This window comes from Meleagris gallopavo, chromosome 17 (assembly GCF_000146605.3).
Source record: "Meleagris gallopavo isolate NT-WF06-2002-E0010 breed Aviagen turkey brand Nicholas breeding stock chromosome 17, Turkey_5.1, whole genome shotgun sequence".
In the NCBI taxonomy this organism is placed as follows: domain Eukaryota; kingdom Metazoa; phylum Chordata; class Aves; order Galliformes; family Phasianidae; genus Meleagris; species Meleagris gallopavo.
In genome coordinates, this window is record NC_015027.2 from 8,862,593 (window position 1) to 8,884,708 (window position 22,116).

Genomic DNA, 22,116 nt, shown 5'->3' on the forward strand with positions numbered 1-22,116 from the left:
AAAAAAAAAAAAGGAAGAGAAGGGATAATCACCGATCAAAGAAGCAGGCATGTGGGCAAGTACTCCATAAAGCAGCAGCAAGGCACACGGTGTAACTGTTGACCAAGCACACACAACTAATAAACAGATTCCCTGAGTACTTCTGCATTTTGTAATTATTACTTACCCATAAAAATCCCTTCTCCCTCCTGCCAGCATTATCTTAGTAAACTTTATGAGTGCTCATGAGGTTAACGCAGAACCATAAATCTGCAATGGGTCGAACAAGTGAGAGGAGAGGAAGTGTTCGTAAATCTGTTGGAATTGCTCCAGTTTGTTTATTTAATAAAATACTGTTTCATAAAAAGGCTCACAGACCGCGGCTGGGCGCGAGCTGCCTGCTCAGTGTGCAGGAGGAGGAGAGGGGCTGTGTGCTGGTATCCATCCTGTGTCCATCTGTCTGCCTGCCTGTCTGCCTGTCTATCTGTCTGCCTGCCCATCTGCTCCCAGGGTGCTGGCAGTGTTGGGATCCTTGGGATTGCCTCCGCTGCGTGGCCAGCACAGAGTTAAACCCACATCCAGCTCTCCACAACCCGCTTGTATTTCCTTGGGTTTTACACTGGAATTTGATATCCGCAGCTACAAGGCAACATTTATTTTCTTGCCCTTCAATGATCAAACATGTGGCGTTGAGGTACAAGGAAACAGAGTTTCCATTAGTAGAGCTGTTTTCTTTTTGCTGTAAAATATCAAATATTTTGACATTTCCATCAGATTTTCCTTTGTATCAAAGCTTTAATGGCAGAATAATCTCAAGGCTTTCAAACTTCACGGATTTTCGTGTTTCTGAGCCCTTCCTGCTCCAGAACGGGACATCTCTGCAGGCGTGTGCCGTTCCTCCAGCACCACGGGGAGGGGACAGCGACGGAACCCCATGCCCTCCTTCTGGTGGCACGCAAATGTCTTCCGAGAGAGGAGTTGCCTCCAAGTTACAGCTTATCTCACTTTGATAGTTATCTGCTTAACGTCTTGTGTTCAAGTAATTGCGGTGATTTTACCTTTAAAATAACAACAACAACAACAACAGGTATTTGAATGACCGCAGGGTTAAGCAGTCGTGCTGTGGGAATTCCTAGTCCTGCTCTTTTGGTGTCCCCATGGTGGCACTGCCCGCTGACAGGTCCTGCCTCCAGCCTCAACGCTCCTGGCAGGGTCCCTGCAGAGTGCACGTCTTCCTCCTCTTCCTCCCTTTCCTCTCTCCTCTCCCTCCCAGCTCTCCACCTCCTGCACGTCCTCTCATTCCCTGGACTCTCTCTCCTTTCCCTGTTTATGAATGTGTTCCGTTTCTCCTTTTCCACTTGTTTTCTCCAGACATCAATTTTTCATGCTGAAAATTAATTAATGATTCATAGAAATACTGTGGCTATAATACATAATTAGAGGACTCTTCATAACCTGTTGCTGAAGCGGTTATCAGTAATTCCACAATAACGAAGCAATGTTTTTCAGCACGTTTCAGAAGCCCTTACACAACCAAATAAACCAATTCATTTATTTCTCTCTACATCTTGGGAACACACTTCAGAGGATGGGATGCCTCGGACAAGATGCTGACATGTTCTGAAGATTTCTGAGTGCGATGTCCCAATAATTATAGAGACATTAAACAAAGGTGGCTCTCAGCAGGGAGGAATTATGGGGAAGAAGGATCCTGACAAGAAAATGACAGCGTAGAGTGGCCCAAAGAGAGTTATTCAAGACTAACAACTTGGTTATTGGAGGCTTTGTTGGTGCATGCACAGAAACACATCTGGAGGCTGCCATAGAGCAAGGGCAGCTGCCAAAATCACTCCAAATTTCCTGCCCTGGGCCCAGCAGCTGCCCCCAGGGAACCCCACTTTTTTCTTTCCCTTGTTTCCTATTAGCACAGCAGGGTGTTAGAACTATTCTTCCTATTAGGGACAGACATACCCACAGCCTTAATGACAGATTAAATACCAAATACCTTAACATTTGAAAAATGACATTTATAATACCGAGTTGTAAATAGAGAAAAAAAAATGACAATGGAACACAGTGTAGATCTTACATAAACTGCACCGGCTCTGTGTAATGACTATGATAATGTCAGTGCTAACAAGCAGATAATTGGCATCACTGAGATAATTTTTGGCACCTTATGCAGAGGGGAAACTGTTCTGCATAATTATTTTACCTAGGAATATTCTTCATTTAACAGGTCTATTTGCATAACAGTTGGAACTTTTTAAGCTATAAAGGTTGTTTAATACGTTGATTTGTTTCATCCATGAACCAATTGTTTATTCATGAGAACTGGCACCTGAGGACTTCAGTAATTAAGCAGCAGTGACCCAGTTGGAGCCAACAGCCCTTTATTGGATTTACGGGTCCAGGCAGAGGCAGGATTAGCAGACCACTCACAAACATCAGGCGGGCTTTTATAGCTGGTATAAAGCTGAGTCATTCCCTGCAGTAAAAGTTTATTTCCTTAACTTTTACAGAGTTGATAACTTCGACATTTCACTGTTGGTGGAATGCACCTGCCTGGTGGCTGTATGCCCACACATAGCTGTCCCAGTAAACACAGAGCACTCCTCTGCCCTGCATGCAACCTGTATTGCATTGCTGTAGCACTGTCTAATGCATGCACAGCTAAATTAGCTTCTGGTTCTCATGCAGACCACTGCCTAGCAATTAAGCAGGAGTACGCGATAAGAAGGATGAGCAGTGTGATGCATACAAGCCCTGTTGATGTGGTAATTGTAATTGGATGCAAATACGGTAGGTCAACACTACCAACGCGTTTCAAGGCAGAGTGTACTTTTCAGCCCAAGTGCAGTCTGACAGATCAGGCTGATGAGCACTCTCAGTGCCCCAGCAATGTCCCTGCCTCGTGTGCCAGGCTGTCTGGGAACACACTGACGCTGGACGCTGGCCTTGGAGTCAGGCACAGTACTGGCCGGGGGCCAGGCACGCAGCAGTGCTTTCTCTGCATCTCTGAGCATCCCACATTTGTCTTCTTTTGCCACTCCTCACTCAAGGGAACCTCACGGCATCCTGGCCAAACCCTTCACTATACATTGGAGCCACGTTTGTCCCATTCAAAGTATGTTCCCAAAGGGAGTCATGCACTTTGGTTCAGGCTCCTTCGCATGTTCCCCAGCATAGCCATGAGCAGTGTGATTCATAGCAGCCCAAAAGCTTAAAGTCTGCATTGGAAAAACTTGCATTCCCCACACGTTACACTTTGACACTTACTTGGCTTCCCCCTTTCCAATTCTGGATCCTGCTGCCAGGAGAGCACCAGCCACACTCTGACCAATACTTTGCATCCAGCACTGGACGCTTGAAGAGAAGGAAGAAACCACTCTGAAACCACTCGCTCTGAAATTTCCCAGTGGATGCCCAGAGCCTCCAATGCCATCCTCCCTCCATCCCCATGCCTCATGCAGCCATTACATGCATAGAAAACTCATAGAGTACAATTACAAGCAGGAACCTTGCCAGAAAGCAGTACGTCGATACAGAGAACCTTTTAAATTCTGCTCCTATGAAAAACACACCTGGTCTTCCAGATTCTGCATCAACAAGGCCACGAAGAAATGTTAGTAAATCACTGCCATGCTTTGGTTCTGCTAGGCCTCGCGTATCCCTCAAGTTTCAACCTGTGAGTGCTCCTATTGACTACCAAATTAATCATGTGCTTAAGTACTTCACTGAATCAGAGCCCCAGAAATGATTTGCCAACAGCTTCTTTGCAAAGCAGTTCCGTGCTCTGCTGGAGCAGAACCAGGCAGAGCTGGGTTTGGGATGTTCCAACCTGAATGGGTGTCAAAGAGGGTGGGCAGAGAGGTGGTGCTGCCCCATCCCTGCAGACACGCAGTGTCAGGGGACGGGGATGTGAGCACTGCTGGAGCTGTGGGTGTCCCTGTGCACTGCATGTGAGTGGGACTAGATGGCTTTTAGAGGTCCCTTCACAATGAAGCCACTCTATGACTCTGTAAGATCCCTGACCCCGGGTGCTGCTCACTGCCTTGCTGGTGCACACTGCAGAGTGCAGCCAGCCCCATAGCACAGCTCATCCACCAGCAGGGTATCCTGGGCTCTGGCCTTATAGCTGTAATATCACTACTCATTTAATTGCTGTTCATTTTTCTGCTACCTGACCATGTAAACCCTGCTTGAGATGAGCAGCTACATAATCAGCATGCTCTCACACACACACACACATACAGAGCGAGTGCCCCGGGCTTGCAATGTCGGACACTTCCCAGTTCCTTGCACAATGACACTGATTTTGAAAGTTAACACCTCCAGGGCCAGCTGAAAGATGTGTTAAATAGGAGTGAGCTGAAGTGTTAGCAGCAGCAATGGAAGGAGAGGGAAGTTCTGGCACATTGTGCAACACATTTCACTCAGCACGCATGCACTGCTTGCAGCTCGCTGTTGCATGACCCGCGGACCTGCAGACCAATTTCTCTCTGAAAAAGAGAGCTGATGTTATTGCTTATTGTGCTTATCCGTACGTGTGCACATACATGTGTGCATGCACATCCTGCAAAATCAGAGGCTGCAACATCCAGCTCAGCTCTTTTTATAGATTGCCTTCCATTTCTTCCCAAACAAGGCTGTTGGGCTTTAGAGAGGCGAGGTCTGCAACATGTTTACACATGAGATATTTGACTTCTGACTGTGTTCTGATGAGGTTTCCCTAGCCTTCATTCTAGCACATCTACTGGAAGGAACAGCCTGTACCACGGAGATAGACTCAGAGCCAATACATCACATACTCATTCTTTCAAGGCCGTTTCACTGGCCCCTAATGTTCTGCAAAATGTTGCACTCTGCTGTTTTATAAACTTTATGTACAAGCCTGCAGTTTTTCAGCCATCACCTGGAGCTTGCAGAGCATCAAGCCACCATCACCTCTCCCTTGCCCCTGCTGGCACGCGGGTGCTGGGAGCACGCCAGCACAAAGTTCCAACATTTCCAACAGGAATGCTCCATCTGCTGCATTAAAAAAAAAATCCAAAGCTCCTGCCTTAAATCACAGCCCTCGCCTCGTTAGAGACAGGTGTCCAGCCTTCTTAGGGATTAGCAGGTGATAGCTGGGAGCCACTCTGCTCTTACTCACCGAAGGATCATAATTACTGCGTCCCGTTCCGCCCACAAGTTCTGTACCACTTTTTTTTTTTTTTTTTTTTAATGACTCCACCAGGCCATCTGTCTCGAGGATGGAGACCACACTCGCTCCTGTTTGATTTTTCTCCTTTTCAATTCCCAAGCCAGCCCTTGTTCGGCGGGTGGATTTATTGCTGCTCCTCGCTGCTCCCTGGCTCCGTGCCACCAAGGGAAGCAGCAGCTCAGTGCTCTGCATACACTGCTATGCTGCCAGCCTTGGGCTTACATCCCCTGTGTCCCCACACCGAGGTGGCAGAGCCCTCCCAGCTGTGTCCAAAGGAGAAAGGGTTTTGAATTCCCCATTCTCCCCTAGGGGATTTCCAAGTGGTGAGGATGGCCAAGTTCAACAAATCACTGTGGCTGACTGCATCTATCACAGCACGAAACCCACATCCTCTGTCCCTGTGTCACAGGGATTGGGTGCTGCTGTGGGGCTGATAGAGCCCACCTTGATTCAAGATGCTGAGGACATTATTGATCTAAACAAGTTGTCAGTGAAGGAAAAGTTGTAATTGCTGCTGTAGTTCCATTGTAACACACCAGCCCCGAAGGGAAATTAAAGTTTGCAGCTAATAGGGTTGTATGATCCTTCAACCTTTGATGTATTGAATCTAGAGCAGCCCATGGAATACTGATTTGATGCACACAAGATCATTTTTAACAGCTGCTGCACCTCCAGCTTCCTCACACCTAGTTCTGCTCCCAGTCGCAAGGCTGGGGTTGGTGTGTGGTGGATTTCAGTGTGAAGAACAGTGACCCGTCCCACAGCTCCCTGCCCACACCACCGCTGCATCCTCAGCACCTGGTGGGCTCAGCTCCAGCTCCAGCCCAGGTGGGAAATAGCTCAGACTGAGACTCCTGTAATTCACGCCATACCTGGAGCTGCCACGTCCATTCAAGGAATATGAATTTTGCATCAGGAGCATCAGTTTCCAGAATTCAGCTTTCAGCCAGAGTGTAATGTGTCATCTTCCTGCCTGGACGCAATTTCCTTAAAGAAGCAATTACTGGGTTTCTAAGGACAATTGCCTGCTCCCTCATTAATCACCTGCAATTATATAAAGAGAACTAATGGCTGCTCCCCTCTGTTGGGGCAGCCCGTAGGGCTCTGGCTCTGTGCAGGGGATGCAGAATGCTCCTGAGTGCTGTGTTCCCACATGTCCCATGGGAGAGGAGGGTTGTGCTCACCCTTCATCCCCACATGGCCACGTCCTTGCTATCGGAGCAGCAGCACTGGTGCTCTGCTTCACACAGCCGCTGTAATTCGGAGTGATGAAGACACTCTCTCTAATTACTTCAGTTAATTAGCACCTCGCAGCCCCTGCAAGTTTCACAGGAGGAGCCCCTGAGGCCAGCCTGCCTGCCACCCCCATCCCACCTCACCAGGGACACCCTGCACCCCAGACACCCCACACTGGAGGGCAGCGCCTGGCACCTAAATCCCTGCTGAGGACAGCAGGCAATTTAGACCTGAGTGCAGCAACTAATTAAATCAATATGAGATAATGAACAGCAATTAGAGGTCCAGCTAGGCACATCTTCTCTTGTAAATACTGTTTCTCTCCCAACGGGAAGCTCTTTTTTAATAATCTGTTTGTGTTTCATTTCCAGGAGCCGTAATTCCCCAAAGAAGCAATTTGGGAAAGTGATTTGTTTGTCTGTATAATTGCCAAAGCACTTAGTTAGACTTGTTTGTTTTTCTATAGCTTCTGCGACTCCCAGAAAGAAACAATGCAGCTATTCGTTGTGCTACTTCCCTTCTCTCTGATTTCTGGGGCTGGGTGAGCACCTACAGCGAGTACCACCATGCACACAGAGGATGGCATCACCGTGTCACACAAGAGCAGCATGCCCTGTGTCACTATCACTACCTCAGGAGCCTTCCACCTCCCACCCAGTCCGGTGGGGCCACCAAGATTCACCCCTTGGTTACACCCCACATCCCTGCTTGAGGACTCCACACACCGCACACTTTGGGTGCTGCCTCTGTGGGATTTTGGCCCTGTGAACACTCGCTGCCTGTTGGGTCCTGCCCAATTGCAATAACCTTTCCAATTAAACCGAACACTCTGTTTATTAGCAACTAAATGCTTCCCTGCGCCTCTGAGCTACAGCAGGACACAGGGCGCTCCGTGTGCAAGCACATAATTGGATATCTATGGCTTGTTTAGTTTGCAGCCAATTAGATAGCAAACAGGTTAGACTCTGCATCTGTATTAAATACGACTTGAAGCGCTTCCTGCAGGGTGAAGCATTCAGCACCATGGGCTCAGTGCTGTGCCAGGCTGTGGGATGGGGGGTTCTGGGGGTTGCTCCAACCCAGCCCCGTGCACCACGCTGGGCTGTGCTCGCTGCTCTGTGGTGCTCTGCATGGGCTCCTCCAGGGCAAAGCCTCATCCCATCTATCTGTTTAACATCTCAAATCCCGGAGCTGCGCAGTGTTTTCCTTGCAGTTCTGAAAGGAGACAGGCATATTTTGACAAAGCGAGATTATCTGGAATCATCTCTCTTACAGTGAGCGGTTGGTGTATAGAACTTAATTATAAATTAATTAATAGCAGCAAACTTTACAACCCGAAAGAGAGGGAGAAAGAGGTAGGAAAGATGATTTCAGAAAGAAGGCAGCCAGCCTGGAACAAACACAGCCAAAATACAAATGACTCCGGGAGCAAAGCCTGGAGCTGTGGGCTCAAGGCTGGTGGGGCAGTACGGGGTGGTTATGGGCACCAGTGCTGGGTGGGCAGTGAGAAGAGGCAAAATATGTATTTGTTTGAATTATGGCATTTTACACCACTTTCTCTAAGAGAAGATTGCATCTGACACCATGGGCTGAAGGGAGACAAGAGGATGGGCACCCAGCTCAGCTATCTAACTGCCATCCCATCAGACTGGCACTGCAGAGAGCCAAATGAATAACAGGAGAATCAAGAGTGCAGGACCATAGTTATACTGGTAGTTTGTCTGGTGCCACCACGTCAGCTTTCAGTATTGGTGAACACATTTATCAGCAAAAATGATTTGAGATGAAAATTAGAGGAAGGAGTACAGGCCCTTTAAATAATTAGGTAATATGTAAGGCATATGGTGCTGTGGGGGGCTGCCTCTGTACACCCTCAGCCAACAGGACTGAGTCCATTCCAGGTGTGCCACCCATGTGCTTTAAAAGCAGTCACTTTCTTGTCAAAATTTTCACAGCAGCTGCGTGGCAAAGACTTTTGCTTACAAAACAGTGCTGGGATTTCTCCAGGGAGGCAATGGATTCGGAATTTGTAAAGCTGCTTTCAGCAGCAGTCAAGACTGAAAGAGGAGTTGAGATAAACATTTGCATTTTTATTTCGCAGCTACAGTTCTCTGATGGAGCTTTGCAAGCAAAAGGATGGCCCCTTTTGTGTATGCTGCCGGGGTGAATGCCAATCACTTACAAAAAGCGTGCTGTAGAGCCATCTCCAGACAAGGAGGGTGTAATTCCCGGTGGGCTGAGCTGATGCAGCAACCCCTGCCTTACAGCATCAGCACATCCCCACAGCTCAGCCACCTCCAGCTCACCTCCCACTGCCTCTCTGGAAAAGTCACACGGGACCTTGGTGTTTTGTTCCTCATTTGGGTGATATTGTCAGAAGCCAAACACGATTCCCACGCTCGGGAGAAGCCATTTCAGACACAGCCATCCTGCCCTGCCCATGCTGCATCCAGCCCCTTGGTCTGATCACAAGAGAATTCCTAAATTGGGGAATGAGCAGCTGGTGCTCTCACATCAGCGGCAGCATGAGCAAACCCACCACCAGCAAGGCACCAGGACACCAGACCACAAGCAAGGCACTAGACACTTCCACATCAGGATGCCCAGCAAGGCATGAGGACAGTGCCAGGGTGCAATGACATTTGGTCACCAGGACTCAATGACTCCAGGATGCAATGATACCACGACACAGGATGCAATGACATCAGGACACCATGGTGCCTGGACACCAGAACACCAGGATGCCAGGACACAATGACACCAACAGATCAAGTCACAATGACACACTAGGTCACAATGACACCAGGATGAAATGATGTCAGGATGCAATGACACGAGGACACCAGGACACAATAACACCTAAACACTTGGATTCAGTGACACCAGGACTCCAGGATGCAATGGCACCAGGACACAACGATGCCAGGACATCAGGATGCAACGACACCAAATCACCAGGACGCAATGACGCTTAGGATACCAGCACAACCTTGCTCTGCTGAGCCATGCCCACAGCCTGCCCAGGTAGGGGGTATTTCAGCAATCAGCACTTGGTCCACCTTCAAATGTCTGCTCCAGAGGCACCTCCACAACTCCATCAAAACACCCCATGGAGGCTTCCTCATTGGAATCACTTCTTTAACAAAACAATCCAAGATAAAAAAGGATCCGTTTTGACTTTCGTTACTCCCTCAAACACTTCAGAGATAGTAATGAATTATGGTATATTTCTCTTTTTTTTTCCTTCTGTTTTATTATAATATTTTAACAGCTGTCAGATTGTGTCATCGCGGTGAGATTGCTTCAGTGTTTATGAATTGGAACATCTCTCCAAATGTTCTGTTCAGTAGAACTGAGATTCCTATCTCTACAAACCAGTGCTGGGGGAGAGAACAAAGGTTTCAGATGCTGAAATTCCTCCTAGGAAATTATTTTTTTTCCCAAATAGGCCAAACTTAACGCAAAGTGAAAGTGCTCCACACGCCTCCCCACTGTCACACCATGGCTGATGGTATATACATTTTTATTCTCTGGGTTGTACCTATCAGGGCTGTGCTGTGCAAGATCCTGTTCCATCCCATAGGACAAAACTGCACCAAAAGGTGGAACCTCTCCTTACTGGGACTTCCATGGGCACAACTTTTAGCCTGTGACCTCTATGCTGAAATGCAAAGAAAGAAACTGCTCTTTTTCCATATAGTAGAACTATTCTGAACTGTCTACCTTTCCTGGAGAGAACGCTCAAGTTTTGTAGCCTTTTTAAAATTCTTGTCGTAACGCTTGCTTTTTATTATTTTATTATAGGACATCATAAATTAGTTGTCACCATTTTTTAAAGGTTACTGAATGTGTAAAATAATGTTTGCCCGATTCAGGAGTGCGGTAGTTTATGCAATTATAAAATAGCACATCAAAAAAAGCCAGCTTTTCCCTTGCTGCTTGCATAATTCATCACTCATTCGGTTGTCATGGGCAAGACCTCTCCTGTTTTTCAGACAACAAAAAAATTAAGTTTACATTTTCTTTTATAATTAAAAATTTAAAAGTTTAAAGGAAGAGAGTTTGTAATTTCTCCAATCATTAAAAGCTGGAGATACAGCATTAAAACTCACAGAACCCAGTGATGGGGATAACACTCTGCACTCTGTTTTCCAGCCTCTGATTGGGTGAGGCAATGGCAAGGCATGGGGACAGTGATGGAAATGCTGCAGCCATTCCCAGAATTGCCAGAACAAGGACTGGGCACAAGGTGCTGGGGTGGTCCCTGGGTGTGTATCTGCATGGAGGTGGGTATGTACACATAGTCATAGAATCAAGAACCATTAAGGTTGGAAAAGACTTCTGATCACCAAGTGCAATCATCAACACCACCCCACTATGCCCCAAAACCTCGTTCCTAAATAGAATCACAGAGTCATAGAAGTGTTAAGGTTGGAAAAGACCCTCAAGATCCCCCAGCCCACCCCCACCTCGTGCACCATCCTGTCCCTCAGTGCCACATCTCTGCTTTCCTTGAACACCTTTGGGGATGGTGACCCCACCACCTCCCTGGGCAGCCTGTTCCAGTGCCTGACCACTCTTTGGGAAGATAAATTGTTGCTAATATCCAACCTGTATATTTATCTTTATACATGTGTATACGTGCACAGAAGGAGAAGGTGCTGAGACAAAACCCACATACCAGATGCAGGTGCCAAGAAATGCTCACAGCACATCATATGAAAGCACTGCCTGAAACACTGGGGTCCAGGAAGGAGGATGCCAACACACCCCAGCCCCCAGGCTCTCCACGCCAGGTGTGAGGCTCTCAATGACGCCGAGTGACAAAATCTGCATTAAGCGAACCAACAAGGCCGCCTCAGAAGAGGCCAAGTAGGAAATAGCAGGCCCCATTGCCTAATGGGACTTATCAATTATTATCTCAGACCATATTTCTTTGAGGGGTGATTGTTTCACAGAGCCTGACATCTCATATAGCTTTAAATTACTCACAACCGGGACGCCTTACAAGATAGCAGTAAAATCAGGAGAGGATTGGGCAATGTAATTATAGTATGGAAATGATGTTGATCGCTCAAGCAGTGAGCAGACCTTGAATCGAAAGCCCCCTCGGCCCCCCTGCTCCTCACCACCAACGCCACTGAGCACCTGAGCGGGCAATGAGGAGAGGAGAGGGATGGGAGAGGGACGGGAGAGGGATGGGAGAAGGATGGGAGAGGAAGCACACAGACAGGCTGCATTGGCTCCAGTGGTACTGCAATGGAAGTAGGGCTTTTAAGGACCTTGGAACTTCCTTGCTTGGACTTGCAGTGCATTGCAGCCAGCACCACTCCAAAAGCAACATTTCCATTTCATGGAGAATTTCAAGGTTTTGAAACACTGTTTTGCTCTTACACGGCATTAATTTTTAATCTTTCAAAATAATCTTTCAAAACACCGCACTTCGGTTTTGCTACTTTGGGTCTTTTACTCTATCTTACTTCAGAAGTCAAAAGAAAAGAGAAGAAAAAAAAAAAAGATGGAAATGGTAAAATGAAAACACAATGTTCATATTAAAAACAATATAAAAACTCTTCATCAGATGGCGAAGAACTCAATAAAGCCCTTGAAATCATGATTTGCCTTCCATTGCTGGAGCTGTGCCACCTACCCGGTGCCCAGAGCCGGGGTCAGTCCCTGCTTTGCCAGGTGGTGTCTGGAAGCAGTTGAGGCGTGGGGTAACAGCCAGAGGTCTGCAGGAGGGAATGAAGGTCCCCAAGGAGAACCACAGAGCAGAGCTGCTGCTTCAAAAGCAACCCCCATTGGGAGGGCTGGGGCCGGGAGCAGTCGCCGATGGGCACGGCTGACAGCGCTATCAATTTGATGTGTTTAAATGCTGGAGCAGGAAGGCTGCTTCCAGGAGAGGCAGAAATCATGAGTTGCTGCTGCTTCTTCTTCTCCTTTTTTTTTTTTTTAATTAAAAGCCCTGCTTTCCCCAGCTCCTTAAAAGTTGATGCTCTGTCAGAGGCTTAACAAGAGGCTGTCAGTCCTGTCCCCAGCAGGGAGAGCAGGGCTATGGGATCACAGCCACACTACCAGCCCCAAAATGGGCTCTGCCCCGCACTCTACCCTATTGCATGCCAAGAAGCACCCTGAACATCTGAGGAACATGGGTTGGGGTCAAGCTAGGGGAAGCACCAAGGAGCAGTGGTCAGCAGAGTGGTAGAGGAACACACTGCTGGGAGGAGTCCCCATCCTGAATTGCATCCAAAACAAACACCACGTTTGGTCTAAAATGATGTCACTGCTGATCATTAGTGCAGTAATTACAGTGAAAGCCTTTTGCAATTGTATCCTCTGAAGGGTTATTAATGCAACCCAACCGCACCAGTAAATGTCTCATTAGTCTTATTTCAGACTTATGTATTTTTCAGAGCTACAGAATCCTAATAGACTTTTCCCTCCTATAACATTAATATCTGCTCTCTCCCCTAGCAGTGCTGGCAGCGGCCCCTTCACTCCAGCTCCAAGAGGAAAGGCTCCAGGAGGCAATGGGAGAGAGGCTGAGAGCTGCTCACAGCAGACATCATCTATGGGAGGCAGAGGAGCAACCAAATCAGCAACGATGGGGCCAAATGTCAGCAGCCAGTGTTGCTGCAGGGGAATGTGGGGCAGGAGCTGCTTCGGGCTCCCCTGACCCTGCTTTGGGAAAAGGGGAGCAGCAGCTGTGTTTGCAGACTTATGGCTGTCCAGGGGTATCACGCACCAACAGCTGCACAAACACGACCACAGCAGGCATGGGGAGGAGGGAGCGGGCAGAAGGCTCAGGGCAGGGTTGCAGCCCTCACGACATGCTGCAGTGCAAGACACAGAGGGAGGCGAGCAGAGTCCAATGGGGATGCCCCACAAGGGATAACACAGGCCAGATGTCCAGAGCCCCGTGTTTTTGGCACAGGGGGACTCCCTGGCGGGATGCACACAGAAACAATCCAGGAAAGCAGTGTGGCTGCAGCCCGAGGCACTGCAAGTGGGAGCTGCTCCCCTCCCCACACCCGCATCACACCAAGCCGTTCCCCGCGCAGCCGGCACCTTTCATCCCAGAGAAACTCTCAGAACAGAGGACTCAAACCCACCAGGAAAGGTGACAGATTCTCCTATTCTTCAAAGAGGCTCTTTAAATATTAAAAATAGCATTGTTGTTTCAGCAGCGTTAATTTAAATGATGCACACATGACACATTTAATCGCCTGCGCGCGCTCCAGGCGCAGCGCCTCTCACGGCGACAGGAGCTGGGTGGGAGCTCTGCCTTCCTTGTCTGGCCTAACGCAAGAAAAGAGGGGAACAAGCACAGTGAGGAGGAGGAGGAGGAAGGGAATGAGGCGCATTCCAAGCCTGCTCGTGCACACAGGGACATGGCACAGCCAGCCACATGCAGAGCCACAGAGCCCAAAGTCACATTCGCCAATCAGAAAGGCTGGGATCTTGTTCCCAGTGGTGGGGATGTAGGTGGGCCAAGCACAAGTAGACACCCAAAAGCACACACTGAACTTCTTCCTACTTCTGGTCAGCCCAAGCTCGGCTCCCACTTAGAGAAAAAGCATAACTCATCTAGGTTCTCCACCATGATTCACTCTCACAAGTGTGCTAAGCACTCTCTCTAAGCAACTGAATCCACACATAACAAAGGGCTTCTCCTTCCTTTGAAGACCCCACCAAGGGCAAGAGGGGGAAGTATGTGATTGTCACATGGTGGAAATCATCTGGCTTCACTAATGATGGATAGCTGCCTGTGAAGATTTGAAAGCTGCAAGGAATTGAGAGGGACCTGAAGCCCTCCCTCACAGCTTGTGCAATGCATGCAGGAAATAGTTTCTGGTGACCAAGATAGCTAACTTTAGCTATATGAAGTGAATACTATTTACATGTGAAATCTGGACTGTTCATGAGTCAATGCAGTGGGCAGGTTATGGCTCAGCCCCTCACATCCAAGCGTCCCCATACGACGTTCATGTGTCTCATTATGGTTTACTTTGAAACAGACCTTGCCCAAGAGTTGAGCAAAGCTGAAAATAATTTAACTTTCAGTCCTGGCTGCTTGCCTCACTCTGAGTCATAAGTTGCTGAAGGAATGGTTTTAATCTGCAGATTATTTTCTTTTACTAATTCATGCTAGTGAAGTAAAACTATCATAAATTGCTATCAGCCTAAAAGCAGATACGCTAGGAGCTGCCTTGTGGACAGGTCTCTCTGTGCTCATGGTAATAGGAGATTCAAAAGTGATGCAGTAGTTCTTTGTGCTCACATGGTGCTTTCCTGCTCAGGATCTCAACATGGCCATAGGGATTCTCTTTTCTTCTTACTGTGATCATTATTCTTTGAACTTGCTGCCAACGGAAAAGAGAGAAAGAAGCCAAAGCACAGAACTAGAGTGCAACAGAGAGATACAGATTAGCTATTTCTATCTGCTAACATGCTCAGATGCAGAATTACAGGAAAGTTGCTCAGCTTGCCTGATCCGTCCTTATCAAAAGGAGAAGAGCTGCAGAGATGGGAGCTAGGAGCACCCTCCTGTCCCAGGCTACTCCTCATCTCTGTATCAGTCTCCTGTCCCCTTGGACTAGCTCTGAGGTGTCCAAAAAGATCATGTCCTATTTCGGGTATGAGGCACCAGGCGGTACCAGGGGAAGGGCACAGCTGGAGAGTTCCCAGCACTCTATAGCCAAAGGAGGGCCACTGTGCTCAGGCACCTCAGAGCCTGTGGGAGGCAGTGGAGCAGGCAGCAGGAGGAGGGCAATTAGAGAAACTCACGCCTGCAGACAGCTTAGCTGGAGCTGGTAATTACAGGAGTGAAGGTACAGAGCACTTCATCCCAGCTCCTGCTCCAGTGCTTCAAGGAAGGGAGGTTTGGATTATGCATTCCGACATGTAACAAGGTCCACTGGCTTGGAACAAGAAGTCTGCCAAAACGTGCGGCCTTGGAAGGAGGAGCTGAATAGGAGAGAAGGCTGAGACCGCCTCGGTGCTGTCTCTGCAAGTGCAAAGAATATTAACAGCCCTCCGTGGGAAAAACCAGCCACCTCCAGCCGGGAGGATGGAGAATGAAAACCCTATTCCCACGTACGTCCTTGGATTTCATTTTCCATAGCCAGATGTATTTCCCAATAGCCTCTCCTGGAAAAACAAAAAAACAAAAACAAAAAACTGGGCATGGTAATTACAGTGGGCTGAGTCCTGCGACTCCTGCATCTCGAGTAAGGATTCAGTGGTCAGAATGGCACGGCTTGCTGTCAGAAGCACTGATCCCATAGCCAGGACCACTTCTTATAATTCAGGGAAGGCCTTTTCTGACATAGAATAAAGAAACACACAGAATGCCACCATCAGCAGAGTGTAGTTAAAAAATGGTGCTTTTGTGTGCACACAGATTGTATAACATCTTACACCATGTGCAAGTGCTTGAAGGAGTGTTTGTGCAGAGCTATGCAAGCAGACGAAAGCATTCCTGTGTGTATAGGGTAAAGGTTAGGGTAAGAGTTGACCTGTTCATGAAAGCAGATACTGTACTCAAGTGCATCTGACAAGTTTCACAGCCTGCACTCGACTGCAGAACTCAGAATACAGAACTTGTCCAGAGCCACCCCTGCACAAAGAGCTTGGCACTGAGTAGTGCTGGGCACAGCCTCACCGCGCTTTTTGTGTGTGAGCCATCCGTGTGGGCAGAGCACTAGAAGCGCAATCCTGAATGACACACTCATTCAGAAATATGAAAGAGACGTAATAAAAGCCTATTACTATGGAGTTTGCTGCTACGGGTTGGTCATTGAGCTCTCCACATTCTTGTGTGGAGGAGCAGCCAGGGGACAGGAGCTGTGCTGACTGCAGGAGTGGTTACAGCTGCAGGACGGGTGCTGCTAGCACCCCGTAATGCACACCAGGTTTTCTTCAGCACTGGGAAGCAATGGCTTGTTGCCTTCAGATCATTCTTCCTAGCTGCCAAAGCCTAAAATAGCTCTCTTATTCATAGAGGAGCGATGGATGCAGTTCACATTCATGATCAGTGTGTCATTCACAGCCCGTGCTCCATGGCAGCTTGGCCCCTCCTCCTCTCACACCTCTGCTTTTGCCTCCCCATGGAGGATACCACAGAGTGCTCCCATGTAGCCCACAGCCCACACCAACCTGTGTGCTCCAGCAGCCAAGCTCAGAGAGATGCACAAATGCTACAGCAATGCAAACAGCCACAGCCACTCACAGCCCTGCAGCACCATGCCCTGGAAGCAACGCGCTCAAGGCCAACTCTGCTTGCACACCCATGGCTCTGCTAAAGCTGCTGCCTGCTCCAAAACCTCTCCTGCACAATACTACCCTTCTTCTCCTTGAGCGGTTACGTTTAGTTTTCCAGAGGTGAAAAATACTTGTGCAAACAGGGCATCACAGCACACAGCATCACTCCAGCTCCAGCCCGCTGCTACTGAATACCCCACAGAGCCACAGCTCCCGCAGCACACCTACAACCGGTCCTGCCGTTAGTACTCCTCACATGCTGCCGTGTAAGTGATGGAGAAAAGTGTCAGGCTGGGGAAAAGACAGATCACGAGTATTTCTGGCCCTGACATTTTCCTCCAGATATCTGGATTTCCATATATTTGAAAACCTAATATAAACAACAGAGAGAAAATTTGCATTTCGGGCAGTGAGGAATGAAAAATGGAGGCGGCGTAATGTATTGCTGCTCGAGGAAGAGGAATGACAGTGGTAAAGTCGAGCACACACGACAGCACCCAATCGGCTTGTGGCAAACTCATTTCCTGGCAGAATATAGGGTTTCATCTGCTGGAACATTTAATAGGCATCAAAGAAAGATCACTTCCCCCCTCTCGGTGCAGATTGAGAGCCTTCGCTCTTGCTTTATTTTTGCCATTTTATTAAACCCTTTATATAGTTTTAATACAATATGTATGATTCTCCTAAAAACAAATAAATTCTTAGGCGCTTCCCAGATCCTAAGGATTTCTAATGGTTAAGTATGTTTTATTTATATTTTCAGAGAGACATTAAATACGTGATGTGTAAAAATATGCAAAAAGAAAATCAACTCTAATTTACTGCTCTGTACAGGACCGCGTTACGTTATGTAGTTAATTTGCAGCTCTGGGCAGAGCCCAGGGAAGGGGCTGAGCACAATCCTGCCACCCCTGGGTTCTGCTGCAATGGGAGATGTCCTCACAGTCAGGACTTCTTATGGCCCCTCCCAGTCAAGCCACAGGAACACAGGAGTGGCATCTGCCAAACTTTAGTTATGGCTTAGAACAGCCTTTTGCTTTGAGATTCCCATATTTAGGAGAAAAAGAAATAGATCACAGATTTAAACGACTCATCAATTCTGCTCAGGTTCAGTCTGGTCACATCATCCCTCCAGCTCCTGGTATGAGCTCCCGCCCGCTGAACACTCACCAGCATGCAGACATGCTAAAGAGATAAAAAAAAGGAAAAAGATATGCAATGGAAGACAAAAGAAACAAAAAAAAAGAAAGTAGGAAGAAAGAAGGGGAAAGAGGAAAGGAAAGAGAAAAAGATGAGGAAAATAGAAGGAAGGGAATACAGAAAGAAAGGGAGGATGGACAGAAGGAGGAAGGGAGGATGAAAAGAGAAAGAACAAAGAATAAAAATAAAGAAGAAGGAAAAAGTAGAAAGGAAAGAAGGAGAAAGAAAAAGGAAAATACCTCTCAAGTGTTCAGTGCCGAGAAGTCTGCCACCGTGCCCATTGGCCCTGCCTGCCATGGGGTTGCTCAGTCAGCACCGTGGTTAGAGATGACCCCATCAGCTCTTCCTCCTGCCCATACCAAAGCTGGCTGACATTGCACATGTTCTGCTGCAAAAGCATGAATTGAGGGTCGTGGGTGGACCTGGGAGCAGACTTCAAGCATCCACACCAGGTGAGACCTCAACACAGACATCACTTCACTGATAAAGCTCCAGTAACAACAATGACCAAGCAGACATGGCTTTCACCAGAAGGCACCAGGATGTTCTTAATGTCACTGCAAAGCGTGCTGAGCCTGCAGACACTTATTAGAACACCATAATTGCATACTACAGACCTAGAGCTCCGTCTACACAGCAAACATCTACCTGCAGAGGAGTCGGGGGCACAAGAGAGGCTTTTACAGCCTTTCTATCCCAGGCACACAGCAGTTAATTGTAACACCAGCGATGCAACAGGGCACTGTAAACCCTTCCCGACTCATGCCTGGATCAGGGTAGCCAGGAAGGAGTTACCCAACCTCTGCTGCCCACAGAGGGGTGTTTTTCAGCATTCCTGAGAGCTTCAGCCCACGGCTCCTACCAGCCTGGCAGTGCTGTGGGCACAGGGTGCATTTCACTTTCCAGGTTTGCGGTTGGAATGATGATCCTCATCACCACTCAAATTTAATTTCAATGGTTTGCTTCTGCTTTCATTTTATTGGCACCCATTATATCCCCCTTGTACCTCTGGCATTTCCTTAATAGTCTTTTGACTCATCTGCTCTCAGGAGGAGAAACATTTTTTACCAGAACAATATGAAGTAACAGTTATAAAATCCGTAGCCTGGTGATAAATGTTAAGGACTCATATTCTTTTATTGGAAATTGCTGTCTTTCAAATGTTTAACAGATTTGTAAAAATAATTTCTCCAAAAGGTTACAGTTCCATTGAACTCCATTAGAGAGAGGCTGCGCTCTAAATCACGCACCGCGTCCAGGAGCCCGTGGAAGGGGACACGCCAAAGTCATAACTTTCTCTCTTCATACACAACGCCGCTTGGCTCCTCTCCAGCATTATTCCATTTCCAGGACACTTTCCTTGACCCCTGGGTCCTTCAGCCCCAGCAGAGGGGATGTGCCTGCCTGAATTCAGGCGTGAAATTATGAAGGAATGGGGCCTCGCTCGCTCTGCTATGCTAAGACCTCAGATGTGAAATCGACACTTTTTTTTCCCCTTCTCCTCATGCCGGCCTGTCGCATGCCGGGCGGAAAAGATTGTATTTATCACCTGTCAGGGTTTGGCAGAGCTGAGTTACGTGGAGCAGGACAGCATAAAATTATCATACACAAGCATGAAATTACAAAATCGCTCGGAACTGAACAACAAAATTATTTCATTTCTGAGGGAGGCCATTCCATTTTTTAGTCATGACACCTCAACTGCCAAACTTTGAATTGAAATTGAGTGTGAGGTGCATGGAATATAGACAGCAATAACAAGCAAAGGCATGTAAACTAGCCATGCAAATACACTACATTAATGGCCCCGGAAACCTCCCACAGGAGATATGTAACTAAATAAATGTCACATGTCCCAATAACTCAACTTTTCTTATACATTTTGAAATGAATTATGCTGCAATCGGAGTGGGCTGCTCCCGTGACGGAGTCCCACTTGCTCAGCATTCTCCTGGACCGTGTCTCCTGGCTTTTGTTTTTTCCTCTTCCAGCACTTATGCTGGAGTGCAAACATTAGGTCATGGGATGGAGCTGGAGCTGCAAGGGGGTGCAGCAGAGCAGAATGGTTTAGTAGCTTGTGATAGCAGTGGTAATGGGAGGATGGTTGGACTAGATGATCTTGTAGGTCCTTTCCAACCTTGTGATTCTATGATTCTAATGGGGCAGAGCTGAGGGTTGGTGACAAAAACGGACCCATCCTCTGGACAAACTTGCTGACAGTAAGGAATAATGCTATTACACCTCACCCAACTGTAAAATCCCCCAGCCCATGGAGCAGAGCTAACATTTCTACCTGCCTGTCACAACCTGGGCTCAGGGTTGCTCTGTAGGCACCAAAAGAGCTCACAGAACCATGCCGGGTTCATGAGGCTGCTGATGCAAGGCATGCATGGTGAGAGCAGCACTCCCCCATTTAGCTTCCCCATCAGAGAGGGCTCAGCCCAGCAAACCCACGCTCTGCCAGGGAGCCAACACCGGCAGTAATTGCGGTGAGGAGTAAACGAGCAGTTCCATTTTATTGCAACTAGTAGCATCCTGATGGCTGCAGGCAAGGCAGTCCCAGAGGAGCAATATTTCACCCACACTATTTGTGTCTCAGCTCACGCTGTGCTTGCTGCATCACCCCCAGGGGTCAGGCAGAACAGGGGCAGCCTGGCAGCAGGGGTTTCACAAGCAGCCCCATCCCACACACTGCTCCCCACCTGAGACAGCAAGGCCAGCACCGGGAGCAGGAGGATACACCAACACTTCCAGCAAAGACAGTGGCAAACCAGTTTGAGAAAGGAGACAAAGCACATTGCTGAGGCCAGTTCTCCCGGCGCTATGAGGGAAGAAGCCTCCCACACCCAGCAGCAGTGGGGCACAGCTTTCAGAAGGCTGTGGGGCTCTGATCCTTCCCTGAAACTTTTGATCTCGGTGGATTGATCATTATTAGCCATTGTTCTCCTGCTCTGCTTGCTTTAAAATATGAAGGGGGATTTTGTCAGGGTCAGAGTTCCAAACTGGAGCCCGAGCAGCACTCAGAAAGCAGCATCATGGCACGGAGAGATGCAAGAGAAAAGAGATTCCCGATGATTTACGATGGAGGAGGCAGCCCCGGCCTTTGCTTCTCTCAGACAACCCTTTGATGCTGCCCCTTTAATCCTTCACCACCTGGCATTAGTTATAACTGTAAGATAGCCTTTATATGGAGAAGCATTTCCTTGTTTTTAATTAAATATAATGAGAAGCCTCAGGCAATGGGCCCTGTTCTCCCCTCCCAGCACGCACTGTGCCCAGTCATCCCAGGATCACACAGCAGTGCAGGAAGACCCAAGCCCCCAGAAAATAGGAAAACCACAGGGCAGGGACAGCCAGGAGTGGGTACGGGGCAAAGCTTCAGCCCAGGCTGCCCCATAGCAGGGCTGGGCATAGGATGTGGCAAATCACAGGAGGGTGGAAAGGGGGAGATAAGTGCAAATCCTCTTCACAGCAGTCACTGCTATAAAGACAGGCTGGCACAAGGATGCAGCAGGCATGGGCACCCCAGGGACTCACGGCCATCCCAGCATTCTGGAGGCTTTGGACGATGCTGATGAGCACCACAAAGGGGAAGGAGAAGCTGGGGATTATCATCAGTTTAAGTCAGTTCAACTTCAGTTCCCAGAAAAATATTGGAACAAATGATCAAACAAACTATTTATAAGCACCAAGGAGATAACAGGGTGAGTAGCAGCCAACATGGGTTTGTCAAGAACAAATCGTGGCAAACCGATCTAATTTTCATCTGCGACAGGGTAATAGGCCTTCTGGATAGAAAAGAAGCAGTAAATGTCATATCTTGACTTTAATAAGATTTTTGACACTGTCTTATATGACATTCTCACAAGCAAGCTGAGGAATCATAGTCTAGATGAAAACACAGTTTGGTGAGCGTAAAACCAGCTGAAAAGCTGCAGCCAGAAACTGGCAGTCATGGAGGCTTCGCTGTTGGAATGAGGGACTGTGGCCAGGTCTACTCTTGTTTGGGTCTGGGCAACACAGACCAAGGGATAGGACCCACAGGTGGGCATGGAGAAGGAACAGAGTTCTGGAACCCTTCAGCTGAGCAAGAGATGTGGGCAGAACCTGCACAGCCCAGATGTTCCCACCCACGCCCACATAGCTGCTTTCCCTGTCAGGCTGCAAGCCACAATCACTATTCTATTATTATTATTTTTTACACGGGGGGGAATTGGTGTAGGTTATCTCCC

General features: G+C 48.0%; 1 long non-coding RNA gene across 1 annotated transcript; it reads left to right on the top strand.

The window, feature by feature from the left end:
• The first annotated feature begins 8,510 nt into the window (after positions 1–8,510).
• Positions 8,511–13,585, top strand: LOC109370357. The gene is made up of 3 exons (XR_002120431.1): positions 8,511–9,445; positions 10,577–10,707; positions 12,899–13,585. It is a non-coding gene; the product is annotated as an uncharacterized LOC109370357 (long non-coding RNA).
• The last annotated feature ends 8,531 nt before the right edge of the window (positions 13,586–22,116 follow it).